The sequence below is a fragment of the Pyrus communis genome, chromosome 13 (assembly GCF_041283825.1).
Source record: "Pyrus communis isolate YQ-2024b chromosome 13, ASM4128382v1, whole genome shotgun sequence".
NCBI lineage: Eukaryota > Viridiplantae > Streptophyta > Magnoliopsida > Rosales > Rosaceae > Pyrus > Pyrus communis.
Window position 1 is genome coordinate 1,382,111 of NC_142577.1, and position 15,751 is coordinate 1,397,861.

Sequence of the window (15,751 nt, forward strand, 5' to 3'; positions counted from 1 at the left end):
TCTAAAATAGTTATATTAATTGATATTAGAATAAAACATATAATGAGATTGCATGAGGGCACAATATATAAACTATTGCAGGCTAAGGATAAAAAACAGAAGCAGAGCTTATGAGGAGTTTTATCGAACCCTCGAATCCCCATTTTTCAAGTGGATTAATTAAAGCATGTGCATGCGTAGTGTACTACAATTGCTTAAGTGGATTAATTAGAGCATTGGACAAGCTCAACCAATCTCCACCAATCATATTAATTACTTGTATATATATGCATAGGGGCGGGGGTCTCTTTATTCTATATAAACAGCGTTACACACGCACACACACACATGCGCGCACATATATATGTATATAAAATACATATACATATACCTAGCTTCAATCTAAATAAAAATAAAAAATAAAAACAATGATCATGGCTCAACTACAATTTGTTCAGAAACTACTTTAGCAAATGACAAGGCTAAACTAAAATCTATCCATCCACATAGCTCAGACTAATCAATACAACTTCACAAAACAGATTAATATCGAAATTATTTTCTAGAAAACCCATAACCATTCCAACAAACTTAGCTTACACAATTAGGTTTTGAGTGAAATTTGGGGAAAACAATCAATCTGGTTGATGAAGACTGTGGGCGTCCTAGAGAGACAGAGAGAGCGAGAGAGAAAGAGAGGGAGAGAAAGAATGAAAATGAGTCTTCCCAAATCTAAGCGACCTGTTGTTCTTCTAGAAAAATCCAGAAACCCTACATTCCCAAATTGAAATTAAAACTAGAACAAAACAGAAATCACACCAGAAACAAAGGCGAGAAACTGAGAAATCAAAAGTGGAGCAGAGAAATTACCAGAAGTGGAGGACGCGACGGGAAGAGGGCGAGGAGGAGTGGAGGGAATTGGGGTTGGAACTGCGGAGCGAGAGAGAAAGAGAGGGAGAGATAGAAAGAGAGGAGAAGGAGAGCTTTGATCTTTCATTCTCTAGCTTGGAGTTGGTTGAAAAGGGGGGGGGGGGGGTTAGGTAGTGGAGTGAATGAGTCGTGAGGATTTAGGAAGTTGTGAGAAAGTCGCGGGATCTTTGCTCTTCTTTTTTATAAATCCTTCCCGTTGATTTTTTTAAGTTGCGTCATCCATTTATTTTAATAACGTTTTTAATAAAAAAAATGTCATTAAAATTTTAATAAGTGTCATGAAAGCTCTATTTTGTAGTAGTGAATATCTCTTTAACCCCAAATTTACTGCCTAAAATACCCTCACAAACCCTATTCAACATGTAAATTTATCTTTACAACCATATGAATTTTAACTCTATTATAATGACATTAAATTGTATTGGAGCGGTTCATCCTCAAGTTTCCTCAAGTCCAAAAACTTAATTTTCTTCTCTTTCCCAGATTTCACCATGAGATGGCCATTATGGTGGAATGCAATTGTAGAGGCGAGTCCCTCGTGACGCAGAAGTCTAAGTAGAGGACCAGAGCTTGTAGACTTCCACATGAAAACTATACCTAGTGATTGACCCAAAGGGAAAGAGATCCTCTCTTGATCTTTCCCTCCAAAGCCCATTGATCAAGTGATCCAAGCCTTTAGAATTTGATCCAATGGCTAAAAACAGGGAAGTTAGTAAAAACTTTTAAAAGCTATAAGAATTTTTAGTCGTTAGATCTAATTTTTAAAGGCCCGGATTACTTGATTTGTGAGCTTTGGAAGGAGCAATTTGGAAAGGATCGCTTTCCCACCCAAAGCAACAAACCCATTATAAAGTTTCACCTACGTTGCATTGCATTAGTCCATTAGACATACATGTACTCATAGGGGTGGAAATTTTTACCAAATTGCCATACCAACCGCCCTACTAACCATACCATAGCAAATTATTACCAAAAATTTGTACCAATTGGTAATGGTACGGTATTTGTATCGTACCATACTGTTTCGGTACGGTACTGGTATCCAACCTACCAATATTATTAAAAAATGTAAATAAAAATATACAATCACTTATAGTGACAAGCTTTACAACTTTCATGAAGAGGTCAGCTTCAAAATCCAGCGTTATAATCTGTGACATCCCACATCGCCCAGGGGAGTGATCCTTATATGTATATTCCCATCCCTACCTAGCACGAGGCCTTTTGGGAGCTCACTGGCTTCGGGTTCGGTAGGAACTCCGAAGTTAAGCGAGAAGGGGGCTAGAGCAATCCCATGATGGGTGACCCACTGGGAAGTTGCTCATGAGTTCCCAAAAACAAAACCGTGAGGGAATGGTAAGCCCAAAGCGGACAATATCATGCTACGGTGGTGGAGCGGGCCCGGGAAGTGATCCGCCCCGGGCCGGGATGTGACATAATCTATAAGCCTTAAATTTATATTTAATCGTTGATTGTCATTTACGCTTTATTCTTCTTATTGAATTTCAATTTTTAAATTTTCTTTTTTGAAAACATGATCATTTGGCATGTGACAACCTGTCCCGAATCATTTGTACCGTAGGTGTGAAATGACGATTTTGCCCTTGGTGGTTAATTGCCATTTTGGGGGGTTGTTTGAATTGTTTTTGTTTGTGGACTGCCATCTGGACCACACACCATACACACAGACCCATATCTTTGCCATGACTCTTTCTTTCTCTCTTCTCTCTCTCGGACTCCTTCCATTTTCTTCCTCATTGTACGGACAACTCTCATCCAACCATTTCCACGCACGGATCAAAGGTTTGAAGTTTGGTTTTGGACTCTTAGTAAGCCCAGGAACTCATCCATACCATTTTTAGGATGTGAGACCTTCAAAAATCCGAGAACCCAGTTTTCGTGCACTGTTCATGCACACGTGATTGTGAGGTTTTTAGAAGTTTCTAAGGTTCTAGGAAGCTTTAGGACGTCTTCATGATCGTCGGGGAACAATTTTGAAGTGTTTTGGACGTCGGGAAGCCCAGTTTCAGTGAGTTGCATGTTTGGCCAGAATATCGTGAGTTTTTCCGGCGAGATTCTGTTGGTTTTGGGTCCCCAAAGTGGTAAGTTTTTGTTCTACTCGTTGTAAGCTTCATTTTGGTACAAATTTCATGGAATTTGGTTGAGAATGAAGAAGATATTGAAGTTTGAAAATTTTCCCAGTTTCCGATGAAATTCGAGTTGCAGACGGCGGTGACCGGCGAGGCTCACCGGAGAAGGAGGAGAATATTCCATCAGAGTTAATGGAATATTCTAACAGCGCCAGGTAATGGTTGTTAACGTCTATTAGGGTTTTAACGAAATATTCCCTAACGCCGTTAGGGTTCCACACGCGTGCCACGCACGTGTCAGCGTGTGGCTGACACGTCTGGCCGTGCCTTGGCCGGCGCGTGGGAAGGTCAGAAAATTATTTTAAAAATATGAGGATGTTCGTGGGATTGAGTGGATCACGTTGGTATATTCAAACACTCCATTTGAGCAATGTATGAGAAGTTATTATCTAAGGTTGGTTGTGTGCGTTAATTGAGCACAGCCGGAGGACGAGCACAGTCGCGCGAGGCTCCGGGCTTACGATCCCGTCTATTTATCAGTGAGTGGGCTTTTGTTTTCAGTATATATATATATATATATATATATATATATATGTTGATTGGTATCTTTCCAGAAATTACGTTTTAAATGGTTTTATAATTGAAATGTCATGTCGAATATCGTCGTTATTATTATTGTGATTGTGTTGGTTATGCTTTGGTGCTGCAGATGCTAAGGTAAGTCAGGTGAGTATGTTGTTAGTGATAGATGTGGTGTTGATGAGATTGAGTTATAGCTTATAGTCTTGCACCTCAGTGATTGTGCTCCGCTAGAGTAGGGCCTAGCCTTCATGTGATCGTTCACCTCCCGCACTGTACGCTCACCTTGGATCCAAGGCAGGTGCTAGCCTGTCGTACAGACCACTATAGATGGTTCCGACTCGAAGGTGACTCGTGATACATCGCACAACCTTCACGTGATCGTAGCACTGAGCGTATTTATATACACTAGCCTGTCGTACAGACCACTATAGGTGGTTCCGACTCTTGTGCAGGATAGTGGTTGAGGAGCTATAGTTTCAGTCGTACAGGTCACTTTAGGTGACTCTGGCTGACATATTGATATTACTGGCATGTTTTATCTCACCTGCTTGATGCTTATACTATTTGTTTGGATATTCTGACGCGGAATATTCTGGTATGGCATATTTGAGCTTTATCATTTTTGCATGATTTGATATAAGAGTATGTATAATATTTTCTGGAAAGTATACGGGTTTTACAGAGAGGAGTTATAACTTTGAGAATGAATTGGTTTTGAAAAGCTTTGTTTTTGCCCACTCACATTTTCTGTTTTGCGCCCCTCCAGGTTTTAGGTAGTGAGGACGTGGGTGACGAAAGAGGCATCAAGGCATTTCTGACAGAGCACCCTCCATATAGGATTTTCTAGTTCACTTGTGTAGTGTTTGTGTTTTTTTCTTGGACTGCACCTAGGATACTTGAACTTCTACTTTGCCTTTTTCCTTCCGTGTTTGTCACTAGCACTCACTAATCTTTTTATTGTAAATTATCTTGTCGACTTTATTTTTCTCGTATTTTCACTTTTTTACTTCCGCATTGCGCACTTGGCTACATCACCCTCACGTGACGGCCAGCACGCCCCAATTTTGGATCGGGGTGTGTCATGGCGGATGTAAGAAGATGAACGGTTCAGATCTTTGATATCATGTTTCAATATTTACAGTTAACTGAAATATGAGTCGATGTCATATAGTTTGTAGAAACTTTATAAACATCAAGCAATATTTTTACTAACCGTAAAACTCTGAACATAATATCAACGATCCAAACCGTTCATCTTCCTGCATCCTCTAATAGATCATGTTTTCAAAAAAGAAAATCCTAAAAAAAGAAAATTTGATGAGAAAAATGAAGTGCAATTGTAAACAATAATCAATGGTTAAATTTTGATCTATGATTTATATGATTATAATGGCGAATTTCAAAGTTAAGCTCTTCATGAAAGTTGTAAAGCTTGTCATTACGAGCATTTATATACTTTTTCTATGTTTTTTACACTTCTACATTAATTAAAAAATATTAGATTTTAGGCAAACTAAGTGGCGTAAAACAAAGTGGCAATTACCATTAGCATACCATACCAACCAAACTATTTGGTATACCGATATTCGGTATATCAAAAATTTGGTACAGTAATGGTAATAGATTTTACCGTACCAAATATTTGGTATGATAATTGGTACAGAGGTTTTGGTACGGTAATGTACCAAAACCACCCCTATGTATTCACCACCATGAATCGCATCCACATCTCCTTTTTTGTCTTCTTCAGCCTCCTTTTCCCTCTCTTTCCAACTCTCGTACGACTTTGCTGCCAATTGATGTAAATAGAAATTACTAAAGCCCCTTGATATGTTGGATTAATAAGAGTTCAAACAATGCCGAAGCCTTAAGAAAATTATGGAAAAAAAAAAAGCCTAAATATTAAAGAATCATAGCCACTAAACTTTAACATATGACAGTTTGAAATTTAACCCAAAGAAAAGCAAACGGAATCGAAAAGTCCTTGCAATGTCCGTAAGTCCTTTTGGTGTTTGAGTTGTAGAGAGATACCGTGAGAATGTCTGCAACAATTTGCTGTTGCAAAAAGTTTAACAAACATGGAAGATTGATAAAAAAAAACTGAAACCTAAATACTCATTTTCTAAAATCTAAAAAATTGAAATCAAAATGAACAAAAAAATCATAAATCGAGCCATATCTTAGTTGGAGGATTCAAAACTTTAAAATCATCATCCATCAATAAAAAGGCTTGCCTTTATCTATAAGAGGTATTAGGGTTTTAGGCAGAATAAACGAAAGATAAATAAGAATTGATGGTAGGGTTTAATTATTATAGTTTGTGGGCTTATTGATAAATTTTAGTTTTATTATTAATTTCATTTTGTACTTAATAGTAATTAGGCAATCGGGTAAAAAGAACAATTAACATTACGATTTAAATTAGGTGTAGAAAGATGTTATATGAGTTTAAATAAAATTTCCAATCACCAAAATACGAGGAACAAAAGAATATGTAATGTCGCGTCACACTTTCTTTGAATACCCTATGCTTTATCTTTTTTTTTTTTTTTTTTTTTTTTTTTCGGATCATATGATATCTTCTTCAGTTAATTAAAAGGAAACCAATTAGGGGCCATTCAAAAGATGATATCTTTAATTAAGATATTAAAAAATGAACGAAGAGAATGCTATTTGGAATAATATTATACGTCTATTCATCTCTCAAGGAGGACTTTGTAAGGTGTTACAATCCAATCAACAAGGAAAGAAATAATTTACATAAAATCATACTAAACAAGGAATCCCAAGATTATAAGAATATATACAAAAAATAAATACTCCCCCTCAAGTTGGTGAATATATGTCACACATGCCTAACTTGTGTAAAAATCTTGAAAATTTATGACTTGAAACAACCTTTGTGAGGATTTCTGTCAATTGATTTTTTTGTTCTTATTGCCGGTACTTCAATTATTATCCCTTCTAACCTTTTTTTTTTATTGAAGAATCGGTCAACTTCAACATGCTTTATTCTATCATGTTGTATCATGTGCAATGTCATGGGTAACTTTTCATCACAAAATAATTTCATGGATTGATCATGTTCTATACCTAAATCCCTAGGCAGACGTTTAAGCCACAAAATTTCACAAATCCCTAAGGTCATACCTTTGTATTCAGCTTCTGCACTGGAACAGGCAATCACATTCTGCTTCTTACTCCTCCATGTAATCAAGTTACCCCCAATGAATGTAAAATAACCTGATGTTGAGCGCCTATTATCCATAGAAACTACTCAATCTACATCAGTATAACCTTCAACTCTAAGATGGTTATTCTTTTTAAACAAAATCCCCTTGCCAGGACTTTCCTTCAAATATTGCAAAATCCTCATCACTGCATTCATATGTTGTTCTCTAGGATCATGCATGTATTGACTCACTACATTTAAGGCCTAGGCAAGGTTTGGTCTTTTATGTGCCAAGTACATTAAACGGCCTACCAACCTTTATTATCTCCTTTTGTCAGCTGGTACTTGATTGGGATCAACACTAAGCTTCAATTCTTCCTCCAATGGTGCAACTGTTGGTTGATAAACTGACATGCCAGTTTCTTGTAGAAAATCAATAATAGTCTTCCCCTGAGATAAGAGAATACTAGAACTACATCTCGATAACTCAATCCCTAGAAAATATTTTACAGATCCAAGGTCCTTCATCTCAAATTTTGTGGACAAGTCTCTTTGCAAGGCCGCATGTTCTTTGGGATCATTCCTGTTTACAACAATAGCATCTACATACATAAGTAGTGCAGTAAGCTTCCCATTTCACCTTTTTAGGAATAGAGTATGATCAGAGTTGATTTGTCTGTAACCAAATGCCCTTATAGATTTTGTGAATCTACCAAACCATGCTCGAGGGGACTGCTTCAAACCATACACAGATTTCTTCAACTTTTACACCTTTCTTTTATATTTATTCGAAACATTACATCTCGGTGGAAGATCCATATAAATTTCTTCTATCAAGTCTCCATGCATGAAGGCATTATTCACATCAAATTGCTATAAGGGCCAACTAAGATTTGCAGCAAAAGACAACACACACAGACTGTGTTGATCTTGGCCATAAAGGAAAATGTATTTGTATAATCGATTTCATATTTTTGAGTGTATTGTTACCAATCATGCCTTGAAGTTATCCACCGTCCCATCAGCTTTGTATTTGACAATATTGACCCATTTGCATCCCACAGGTTCTTGCCAGTTGGCATGTTTGTGATCTTTAATTCTTTATTCATTGCTGCTTGCCAACATGTATCAGCTCAAGCCTCATACACACTATTAAGAATAGATGCAATAAATAATTGATAAATAAATGACTTACTTGATTCTGACAGGTGCATAATTACTTAATGGGTATAATACATTAGATTCAGGGTTAGGTTTATTCACTGGATACATAGCTTTGCATTTAGGGAGACAACGTGGTGGTAGTGCATCCGAGATCGAAGACATTGATTGTAGTTATTGGGGCTCAAAGGTGGTGAGACCAACTATGAGGTAGCTGGCAGTACTGAGCTTTTTGGCGGTGAGGAAGTTAGTAATGAGTTGTTTGGCGGTAAGGGAAGTAGTGAGTTGTCTGGCACTCGTCCCTTTCAAGTTTTTCAATAGTATTTTCATGTGAATGATCACCACTTGTCTCCAAGAAATCACCACTTAATTCCAAGTCATTCACATCAATATTTTCTTGTGAATGATGACCACTTGCTTCCAAGACCTCACCACTTACATCCAAATTATTCCAAATTATTCACAATATCCATATCTGAAATCGTATAATCAATAGGGTTTGAACTTCTATCGATTCTCCCCCATAAGTGAAGACTCAGAATTGGCAAAGTACATATCGGTTTTCATGGAATGCAATCCATAGTGACAAACAATTTTTTCATCAGAGGGTGATAACAGCGGTAACCTTTTTTATTTAAGGCATTCCCCACAGACACACACCATAATGCTTGAGGTTCAAGCTTACTCTTCTGCTGTTCACGTGAGGTGGAAGATTGGGAACAATAGGAGCATCAACATGTGAGGCTATGGCCTAAAGTGGTGTCTGAAAATCAACTGATCGGGATGGAATACGATTAATGAGATATGCAGTTAAGGTGAAAGCTTCTCCCTAGTAGGATAATGGGAGACATGCCTGGAGCAAGGAAGCACGAACAACTTCTAGTAGCTGACGGTTCTTGCATTCTGTAGCCCCATTTTGTTGTGGAGTATATGGATATGTAGTTTGATGAACGATATCATGATTATCCAGAAAAGGCATGAAGTTCAGAGCTCACATACTCACCACCATTATCACTCCAAGAACTTGTATCTGTAATTTATATTGTACTTGCACCATTTTGTGAAACTGTTGGAACAAAAAAGCAACTTCACTTTTGGATTTCATCAAACAAACCTAAGTCATACGTGTTAATCATCAACAAAAGTAACAAACTAATAAGCCCCACCAAATGTAGCAGTTTTAAATTGTCCCTAAACATCAACATGGATTATCATAAATGGAACTAAACTTTTAGTCAAACTGGATGGAAACGAAGTAAGATGACTTTTAGCCAGTTCACAAACGTCACTTTAAAGCTAGAAACATTATTCTTAACAAATAGGCTAGGAAACAACCTTTTGTAAATAACCGAAAGAAGCATGTCCAACTCGACGATGCTACAACCAATCCTCCAAAACTTTATTCTACTCCCCCTGAGATCTTTTTATGCAAGAGCTTGAGTCAACATCTAGGTACTTTTAAACAACTCCAAGTAGTAAAGCTTCCCCTTTTAAATACCATCATCAATCGTCTTTTGAGACTGAATGTCCTTAAAACACAAAAAGAATGCCAAAAAATCACAAGACAATGTAGAGCAAAGCTTATTTGAGCAATGGATAATAAATTATTATCAAGAGAAGGAACAACAAGGATGGTATAAAGAATAAAGGTATCTAAAATATAGACAACCTTCCCCAATAACAGAGGCAGCATTGTCATTGGCAACAGTCACGACAATTTTGGTATATGGTTTTAGAGTTTGTATCTGTCTAGAATCACAAGTCATATGTTCAGTAGCACCATAATCAATTACCCATGTATTATTCATAATAGATGCAAAAACCTTTAAAGTTACCTATATTAGTAAGCAAGGCAAACTGGTTCAGCCATATGTTCGGAATCTACCTCCTAAAGGGAATAGATCGCTCCCCAATTACGCCTTGGATTTTATGATCATTATCCTTTTGATCCCACAAGGCCTCAGTAAGGCCATCTTCAGTGGAAAGGGCTAAAGGTCCATAAATAAAAAAATGATCTGATTTGCCTAGAAACTCATTTTCAACCGATACCCTGGCCATAATTCTACAGAGCCCACCAGACCATTATTTGGCCAAAGGACATTTGACCAAACGTAGCCCCCTTTTAGCTCTTTTTTGGGGTCCAACGCCTTAGTTGCAATAATTTATTCAAATTCAATGGCTAGATTTGAAAACATCCAAAGGTAATTTAATTGAATTAACCAATAAATTTAAAGTATAAACTAAAAACTAATAAATTATTGACAAGACTATATTTAGCCCTTCAGTTGGAGATGGTATAAAAGTATGGCCTGATAGTGTTCATGTAAAAATAATTTTTTGGAAGCTATAATTCTAGATAGGACTATAGTTAGCCCTTTCGGTTGGAGATGACCTAACAAATGGGAAGAGATAAGGAGACAAAGGGTCTCCGTGGTTTAGGCCTAGTTCGAAGCACTCCCCATGTTTGTCGTTGAAGGAGACCGCAAAAAAGACAGTTCTGACGCATGCCATAATAAGGAAAATTGAATGAGCATGGAACCCCATTTTGTTAAGAACTTGCTCTAAAAGATCTCATTCAACCCCATCATAAGCTTTATTCATATCCACTTTCAAACCCAACTTAAAAGTCGTTCTTCGATTTTTTTTATTTTGAGGTAGTGGAAAGCTTCATGAGTGATGAATATATTATCCTGAATTTGATGACCTAGTACAAATGCACACTAATGGTGATAAATAAGGCCAGGGAGATGATCTTTCAACGGATTGGCCAGTAACTTGGAGAGAATCTTGTAAGAAAAATTACACAAGCTAATTGGACGGAATTGGGAGATGGTTTCCGGGTTATTTAAGCAATCGAGTCTAAGAGGAAACAAGTATATAACAAAACCAATTTTCATTTATAACCTTCCATATGCTTAGCTTATTGAAATACTTTTCTTGCTTAGCAGGGTAAATGTGGTAACTAAATGAGTTTCCTGTCAATGCTAGCCATGACCAAGAAGCTAGTGAAGATATATAGGTATAGGGGAATTTGGATAACTAGCCATATTTTGTACCACAAAATGATTTTTAGCCTATTTTTTATTATTCTTACAAATTTAACCAAAAATGCATGCAAAAGTTCTACATTGCCCCTCATTTCTCCTTTGTATCTTGACTCTCTTTCCCTTCTCTTCGACTCCCACCAATCCACCCCAGCCCCACCACCCACACCGTTTCTTCTCCCAAATCCAATTAGGCTCTCAAAACTGATGCAAGGTAATATGTGTGTCGGAATGAAAAAATATATAAAAAAAACAAAAGGAGTAGTGAGAAGATTGCCCCACTATTGTCTGGTGTTAACAATGTAAGCATATGTTTCCTTTTTCGCATAAATCAACCTTACTACATAGAAGGCTTTCCCAGGCTTATCAAGATGTTGCAAATCCGATTTTAAATAATCAAATATGGGCTTTCGGAAAAGAAGGCTTTTTGTGATATCCATGAATGTTATAGAGTAGTTGTAAGGCCGTATAGGGAAGATGGGAGGATGAAAGAGTTTGCAATCCATAATGCAATACCTAAGACTGGCATCAGTCGTAGTGGGTACGACAATGGTGGTGGATTTGGGAGAAGAGACGGGTGGTGTGGGAGCTAGGAAAGAGGGGGAAGAGACAAGGGAGAAGAGAGGGGGCAATTTACAACTTTTGTATGAACTTTTGGTTAAATTTGTAAGAATAATAAAAAGTAGGCTAAAAATCATTTTGTGGTACAAAATATTAGGGGTGGAAAAAAATCCCGAAAATCCCGAACCGAACCGAAAAAATCCCGATCCCAAACCAAAAATTTCCCAAACCGAAATTCCCGAAATTTTCGGGATGCTATCCCGAACCAATCCCAAAATTTCGGTATGGGATTCGGGATTGGCTTCTCGATATTTCGGGAATCCCATACCAAACCGAAAATATATAATATTAATTATTATATATATTTATACATATATATATTATTCTTTTATAATTGATGCTAGTAGTTTCTAATTCATGCTCAGCAACCTAGAATGCCCTACACCTTGCATATTTTTCATGTTCTGTTTGATATTCATGTGGATTTTATTATTGCTACTGCCATGACTGATGATTTCAGAAGGCTTGATTCTTTTGTCTCTCAACAGATTGCAAAAAGAGTTTAATTAATTTGAATTTTGACTATGATAAAAAGAGTCAAGCATGCCAGTGTTCAATTAAATGGTAGTGTGAATGAAATGAAATTCCTAGTTCATAAATGTGTTCTTGAATTATATATTTGAAGAACAATTCATAATTTCATATTTCAATTTGGGATTCCCGAATTGTCCCAAAATCCCGAAAATATTTCGGGATTCCCGAAATTTGGGATTCCCGAAAATTTGGTTTGGGATTGGTCTTCAAATTACCGTCCCGAAAAATTTCGGTTTGGGATTCGGGATACTAGTTTCGGTATGGTATCCCATACCGAACCACCCCTACAAAATATGGCTAGTTATCCAAATTTCCCATATGTATATATACATAGAACAACGGAGAACCTACTTTATGGTTAATCGGAGGATCCTCGTGTTTGCCCGCGCATTCGAGCTCCCCATGACATATGTTGTCCTCTTCTACCATCCTCGTTCATGCTTCTTGTCTTCAACTCAGAAAGCTGATTTTACCATCGGTTACTCCAGTTGCCGAGATCCTCCACTCCTTAAAATTGTAAACAATCGAAATTGAAATTCAATGCCATTCCAGAATAGGAAAACCATTAACTTCATCAACCCACACGTTTATAGCTGATAAAAATAAACAAGAGAAGCTAACATGTACGGAAGATTTAAACATAACCCAAAAATATATACCTGATTGTATTGGTATCGTCTTCAAGAAAAGGCAAGGTGAAGACCCCTAGCCATGTCTTGATCATACAAAGCTTTCCTTCTCAAATCAGACAAGATCTCATAACCCTCCTGAACTAGGATAAACTTCTCCGTATACTCTACTACCCAACTCGGAAGGGACACGTCTGGATGGTACTTCCGGATTCGGGTATGCCCAGAAGCTTGTAGAAGGTGAGCTCCTTGTGCTCTACCACAAACCCATTGTTGATTGCAGCCTTCGCCTTGAGTCTAAGCTGCCCGAACTGGTTCCAAAAGGAGAAAACTGGTTTAGGGAAGAAGAAGCAGGGTTTCGAGTCGGGTATGGGTATGTTGGTAGGGATGGTTTTGTGGGATGTTGGGATGTGGAAGCAGGATTTGCTTCCTATTCCTGAGATTGCTAATCAATAGCTCTGCATCTCATTCTTTCTCTCCAGCAATGTTTTCAGCTTTCTATATTTTGTATAGGGTTTTTATCACAAATAATCCCTGAAATTTACCTATCCCATTAAAATGATTCTTGAAATTGAAAATCGATCAATGTAGTCTCTAAAAATAAGTGCCACAAATCAATGTGGTATTTCAGTTACAATTCTATAAAAAATTCTGTTATGTGCTAACGTGGCACATAAATGGATCCTACATATATAATTAATTATTATTATGTGAATTAAAAATATTTAAATAATAAACAATAAAATTTTATTTTTTTATAATTAAAAACTTTAAAAAGAAAAAAAAGAAAAAAAAAGGATGATTGACTGTTCATCATCTTCTTTCCCGTGAATTTGGGGCAATGGAGTCCACCATATTAAGCACTGCTCACTGCTTTCCCTTTCCTCCTCCCTCACTGCCCTTCTTTCCTCCTCTCTGTTCGACAGCCACCAACTCTCTACTTCTTCTTCCCTCTTCAAATTTAACCTTCCGTCAAAATCCAGAAGCCATAAAAGCGTGGCCATTTCTCTCCATTTTCCTTGGCGCCTCCGTCCTCACGAAAACGCAGACTTCCGCCGCTGATTTCTCCACCTTCGGCGATCCAATCCCAAGGCTTATCGCCCTCGCCTTCTTCTTCACCCCAGGCTTCATCAAGACCAGACTCCAATTTCGAATTACGTACCATGCTCATCACATTATCAAGACCGGACGCCATAGGCCCATAAGATCAGACTCCGACTTCGAACCCAGCGACCAAACCTAGAAAATGCCGTTCTTCTGAACCCCAGATCTTCTTTTTCTTTTTCGAAGTTTTTAATTATAAAAAAATGAAAAATGTTTTTTATTGTTTAAATTAAATGTGTGGGACCCTCTTATGTGTCACCTCAGCATATAATAGAAATTTTTTACGGAACTGTAACGAAATGATCACATTGATTTGCGACACCCATTTGCAGGGATTACATTAATCAATTTTTAATTTCAGAGACCATCTTGATGAGATATTTAAATTTCAGAGACCATTTATGATAAAAATCTTTTTGTTTATTTACTATGGATTGTGGAGAAAATTAGAATCGAGAATGTTTAGAAAAAATAGAAAGGAAATGGAAAGTTTTATACTTGTGGACAGTGGCAGAGCCATAATTTCAGGAGAGGAGAAGCCTTTCACAAATATAAAAAAGATATCCAATATCAATTACAAAACTACTAACCAAAACATCATAATAACGTATTCATTGATAATGATTGATAAGAGCATATTTATGCGACTTTGTTATCTTATTTCTTTGCATTTACTTGTTTAATTTCCATTTATTTTGGTAATTTATGTTATTTTCGTATTATTGTAGGTCCAGTTGGTAAAGATAGCAATAAATAGTCAAATGGAGCAATTTGGAGCAGTTTTGGACTTGGATTGGATAACATGCGTGGATAGCATATGGGCTCGACGTTTTTGGTGTTTAAATGGTGTTAGACATGTGCTAAACTCTGAAGAAATTAAAGTTGAGGCTTAGAAAACAAGGAATTACACAAGAAAAAGGAATCCTAGTTGGAGAGGAACCTTATCTTATCTTATCTTATCCAAACCTTATCCTACTTTATCTTATCTCTAGCTGCAAGAAGGAATCCTTATCACATTCCAACACTTCCTATTTGATTCTAGGAGTCCTAAAATAATTCAAACAACCTAATCCTTTTTCTCCTGGGATTCGGTTGTGCCTTTACCCTATATATACACATCATTGCCGCAAATAAGAGAGAGAAGTATGCCATGCCTACCATTCATCCATTGAAGTTGCTGGAATTTTCAAAGTTCTTGCTATCTTTGTTTTAAGTTTCAATGTTTATTTTAGATTGTTTTTTAGTTATGATGAACATGTGTAACTAAATTTCTTTTTAGCTAGAGGTGAATTTGAAGCCATGATCATATGTTTTATATAAATTGATTACATCCAGTTATTGTTTCATAAAACATGAATGCGATTTACTTATCTGCTTTATAGGGAACTTATTCTTGTATGTTTATTAAGGGTGCACACTTAGTTTGCATGCAAGGATTTGATATTAGAGAAGCAAGACATGATGATTGCTAATTTTCAAGCTCAAATAACGGATCTTACTTGTCTTATGTCGCAGTATATCGAAAGGTCCACAATGCAAAGTGTGGCTACATTTGATATGTCCTACAGGCAAGGATATTAAACTAATCAACATCCTCAATTAATTGAGAATGGAGGTTGGGATAATGTCATGCTTGGGTTTATCAAGGCCATAATCAATCAAGGAACAACTTATTTTCCAACACTTACAATCCAGGTGGGAGTGATCATTCAAATTTTATGTGAAGGGAACCTCAACATGTTCAACAAGAAGGATATTGGCAACCATCTGAGGAGTTTTATCCAAGACCTATGCAGCCACCATCGCCTCCCCCACAACAATCCCAACCAAATACAGGTTTGTCAATGGATTATGATAAAATTCTTCAAACACTAACTTCTTTGACTCAGGGTTTACAAGACCAAG

General features: G+C 37.0%; 1 pseudogene; it reads right to left on the reverse strand.

The window, feature by feature from the left end:
* Nucleotides 1–12,790: 12,790 nt before the first annotated feature.
* LOC137738333 (chaperone protein dnaJ 20, chloroplastic-like) lies at nucleotides 12,791–13,206 on the reverse strand (annotated as a pseudogene).
* Nucleotides 13,207–15,751: the final 2,545 nt, after the last annotated feature.